This window comes from Pinus tabuliformis, chromosome 7 (assembly GCF_031772625.1).
Source record: "Pinus tabuliformis cultivar Carrire ecotype Pingquan chromosome 7, CPIR1, whole genome shotgun sequence".
Classification (NCBI taxonomy): domain Eukaryota; kingdom Viridiplantae; phylum Streptophyta; class Pinopsida; order Pinales; family Pinaceae; genus Pinus; species Pinus tabuliformis.
Window position 1 is genome coordinate 68,787,438 of NC_142293.1, and position 5,128 is coordinate 68,792,565.

At 39.9% G+C, this 5,128-nt stretch overlaps 1 pseudogene; it reads right to left on the bottom strand.

Annotated features, from left to right (window-relative positions):
• Positions 1-3,040: 3,040 nt before the first annotated feature.
• LOC149245248 (tropinone reductase homolog At5g06060 pseudogene) lies at positions 3,041-3,985 on the bottom strand (annotated as a pseudogene).
• Positions 3,986-5,128: the final 1,143 nt, after the last annotated feature.

Below are 5,128 nucleotides of genomic sequence, written 5' to 3' on the forward strand. Positions count from 1 at the left end.
CGCCTGAACAGTAAATCTTTTCCATGTATTCAGCTATAGGGTCAAAAAACACATGGTTAGTTTGCTGATTCTCAAAACTTTCTGTATCTTTAGACAACTTATCTTCAGCCACACCAAATTTATTTGATATGCTATCCAACTGCCTTTCTAAATGATGCTCACAAACAATGTAATTTTCCTCACTACTATGATCATTATTTGAAGTAAGCTGCTGCAAGGAATTACAAAATTGAGCAAGCTTTTCCTCTGCCTGAGGGTTGTAGAAGCTGTCTTCCAGCACTTCTTCTTGCTGTGTGCAATAAATTTCATCTTCAGAATACTACTGCATCTCTTCATTCATATCAAGGGATGAAACATGGTTTTCACAAGTCAACTCCTGCTGCTCCTCATGCTGTGTTTCATGGGATGTTATATCTTCTCCTTGGTGCTGGAATGCATTGTTATGAAGAGCCTCTAAAATTTCTTCATCCGTGAATTCATCATCATCATAACCATCCTCTAAATACTTAATAAGACTTAAAGAATGTCTACAGCAATCTTTAAGCATCAATAAGGAAGGATAACCTTCTTTATACATTTCACAGAATTCATCATGGAAATCAGCAAGAGAAGATAATGAACCATTCTCCAAACTTTTATACCAAGACCATGCTTTTCCTTCTAAAGTGGCCATAAACATCCTCATGAGACAATCCTCGGGGAAATGAACCTTAAGACTGCGTACATGCATATGAAACCTAACCAAATGGAGAGCAACATCATCCTTCTTTTCATCTTTGAATATTGGAAGATCATCTAACCAATCAACCTTTGGCATAGGATTTGGAAAACCAGGGATATGAGACTGATTCATAGGAGCATACCTGGCATTCATTCTTGCAGTGGAACTCATCTTGTAACTTCATCAAGCTACTGATCTTCTAGCAGTGGAGTCACCTTCCAACTTCTTATTTGATGTGTGGAGTCGCCAAGGTAGTTTTGCAGCCTCAAAAAGATGTCTGAGCTCCTGCTACCTTCAGAAGTTCAACCATTGATTTCGGGAATGAATAGACTTCAGGCTCCCGGCAGATGCACCAAAATGTTATCACAAAATCGTGTACTAAGGGCTGCTACTTAGCAAGATCTCATGCAACTATTTCAAACCAGGCTTTAGACTAAGGCTTAGCCTCCTCAGTCAGAGAGGGCTCTCTCACAGATTTTTGATATGGATTAATAACAAGAAAAGATGGCTAACTCTTCAAACAGTACATGAAAATAAGCTGGTTGGAACAACAAAATAACACTTCTTCCATTGGGCTCATGGAGTCAAACACCTCTGCAGTAAACTATTAACTACTCAATCATGGAAGCCAAGGCATATAATGTTTAAACACTCAGAACATTTCTCAAAAAGAACTTCAACTCATAAACATACACAGGAAGTCTGAGCACTAGGTTAATTCAGAGTGATTGCATGTCTATTGAGCTGTAAAACAGAAAGGATAAAGACAAACCACATATATTCTGAGCCTTTGAACACAAGATGAATCTTGGGAAGAAAAAGTAATCTTTCTATTACTGTCAAAAGTCTTTTACATTAGCCAATATAAAAACTCTGTTTCTTTTATAAATCTCCAACCCTACTTACATCAGAGTTTCTCCTATATATAGGAAAACAAAACTAAAACTACCTTGAGTCTCCTCCTCCAGCATGAGGGGAGCTCGATGGTCTATCATTAACTAACCTTATCTATTTTTAAACAAACTCATTAAATACATAAAGTATTGAACTGTAATTACAAAGAGTCCTAATCACACTAAAACTCTAACTTCATCTCCTCGTATGCCTGATTCCTTTCTTGATCTTTGACAGCTGTCTTTTGTTGGTTAGGCTCAAGATGATTGAGCTACAGATGCAAGGAACGCTGACTTTGGATACCTGTAAGCGCTGATGGATCATTTATCATCAGGATCAAAACACCTATTTTTAAGGTCCCTGTCTCCTACCATCCTTCGAAAGTTAAGCAACATGTCCCAGCTCTTTAATACCCCAAAATTTATGAGCATCACCATATTTCAGATGCGTTGGAGGCTTCGTTGTTGGCCATGTGTCTCTCTTTCAAAATTCCCGTTCATATTATCAAAATAGCTGCTCTGCGTTTAAAATCACCACCTACAGCAGTTTCGTAGCGCGCTACGAAACTGCTGTGTGATTTAAAAAAAAACACAGTCTTCCTCTAAACTCCTCACAAAATTGAATAGCTGCTGTTGCCATTCTTCAGTTTCACCTTTGCTATGCTGGGATTCAGAATCACATTCGCTGTATCCTCCATAAGGCTAGAGTGGGTTACCGTCCTTTCCTCATCAATGATCACCTCAAGCTTAGGCCTAACATGATTATTGAGAACTGAAGCACACAAAATCGATGCCCTTTTTATATATTTTTATCCCTATCTTATCCTTTGTCCTTGCATTTGTCGATGTATCTCAGGGTACCGTGCTGCCTCATCCATAAGCTCAACAGTCCACTCTCGGTCATTCGAAATGCCAGGTTAAAATATCCAATTGAAACGCATATTACAACATCAAAGAATTGTAGAAGCCTTCTCTAAAGTACTGGAAATTGCAATGAAGTCTATGACAACACGAAAGGCCTGAAACCCTGTCATTTGACCTGTGATGCGCTTTCCACCTCCTTCTGTTTTTAAGTATGCTAAAGTTATAGCTATAATGAATCCGTTCAAACAATCAGGTCCATTGATAGAATTTCTCTGTCTAGCCCAAACTTTAAGTAATAATAATGCTTCCACAAAAGTTTCTTGATCCAGAAATGTTCTTTTTAAGGATAATACTGTTGGAATGATCAGTATCACAAAGTCATTTGCAGAAGTCACAATATTGACTTCACCCCTCCAAGCTGCATCACATCCTCTTGCAGCAGCAGTTGCAGCACGTGCTTCTCCAGCTTCTATCTCTGCTTGGCTCTCTTGTACAAATGGGTGCTCCAAAAGTGCAGGCCAAGTCAATCTATTCTGTGAAACCTTGTTCAAAAGACCCTTGGTATTTTAGAGAAACACAACACTAAGCCTTACTTTCTGATCTCATATATAGAAACCATTTACTGTCATTCCTCCATCAACAGAAATAACCTGACCAGTAATATATGAAGCTGCAGGTAGGCAAAGAAAAGCTACGAGGGATGAAACTTCATGAGGCTCAGCAAGACGCTTTAAAGGAGTACGATCAAGTATCTTTTCTACAAACTCTTTGTCTTCCAAGAGCTTCTCCACGAGTGATGTCTTGGTATACCATGGTGCCACACAGTTAACACGTATGTTGTCACTTGCCCACTCACATGCAAGATTCTTTGTGAGTTGGTTCATTGCTCCTTTGCTGGCTGCATATATGGTACCAGAGAAAATAGCTACAACACCAGAAACAGATGAAATGAAAACAATGCTTCCCTTTTCTGATGCTTTTAGTAGAGGATGTGACAACTGAGATAGATGATAAGCTGTTTCAAAGTTGGTAGACATAAGAAATGAGAAATCCTCAGTTTTATAACCCATAGTGGGCTTCCTCATATTTGTACCGACATTATTAATCCACATATTGAGTTTCCCATTGCAAAACGAAGAACATTTTCAATCAGCTCCTCTCGTGCTGAACGAGATGATAAATCACAGACTGTACCATCAACCTGCAGCCCAGATTCCTTCCACTGAGTCAAACATTCATTAAAATCCTTCTCTGTACGCGAACATGTATAAACAGCAGCTCCTAAACTAGTTAATTCCTCCACAACAGCACGTCCAATTTCTTTTGTACCGCCAGTGACTAGGGCCGTCATGCCTTGCAGCGACCACCTCTGTTGTCTGCTACTTGAACTCTCCCCCATCCTACTCTATGTGCATGAAAAAATACAACCCAACTTTGCAAAACACTTGATGAAATGAGTTCTCGGGATCCTATCTATTATCTCCTGGGCGCGCAGCAACAGACAAATTCAAGACATCTGCTGTATGATTGTATGGTTGTTCGCGTACTAGTTCAGGAGCCATATAAAGCGGGGTCCCTTTGATTGAGCGAAGCGCCATTGTATTGCAAGACATAGCTCTCGCAAATCCAAAAGTCGCAAAGCTTGACAACACCTCCAGCACCAATAAGAATATTTTGAGGCTTCAGCTGTCGTAATATCTCAATTTCCTGCCTCAGATTGTCAATGTCTTTTTCACTCTTTCCATGCTTTAAGATAAACTTCATAGCAACTGTCTGCCCTATGTACTTGCGCCTGCCTTTGAACACCTTTCCAAAAGAACTTTCACCAACTAACTCTACAACATGATAATTTTCCATGCCCATCTTACAAATTATTGAAAATGTCGGAGATAAGTTCCTTGCTGCGTGTACCACTTTTAGAAGATCCATAGCCCTTTAAACTCTGCCACATACAATGCAACTTAGAGAACCAACCTTCCCCTGCTTCCACTTGTTTTGCTATAATGTCAAACTCAGACAACCGTGCTGTAATGCTTCTGCCAGCTAGTAGAAAGGCATCTAAGCTGAAATAATGCTTTTAATGTTTGATGCGTTCACTTTTTACAAGCCCATGATATTTTTACAAAGAGCATCCCAAGACATACGCTGATATTCCAAGCTGCTTTTATCTTATAAATCCTTTCATCATTTGCGCCAGCTTGAAAGGAGGAACATAAACACCGCCACTTCTTCCAAGCGCCTTTTCAGTGTTTCTAGCTCCCTCTTTCAGAACTCTGTTCAATAGGCATGCTAGGATTTTGGGTCTCCACTGAAAACTCGAACAAATCCCCAATTTCGTAGCACGCTACGAAATCAGCTAAACAGATAGCGCTGCGAAACTGCTAAAAAGGATTCTTGCGCTGCGAAAACACCTTGTCCTTAAGCTAGGCTAAAAATTTTTTGCAACAGAATTTTCAGTGATAACAGAAGGCATGGAGGCACCTATCCTGAAACCACACATCAAATATATTGAGGTGACAAAAGGATACTGGAAAAGTCCCTCAGCAACCGGTAGCTCGACCACCTTCAACAAGGGTTACTCGATCACACTCTTCTGGATCTAGTCCGCTTACGGGTATTCTTGTCTCTTCCAACTCCCTTGGCTCATCTC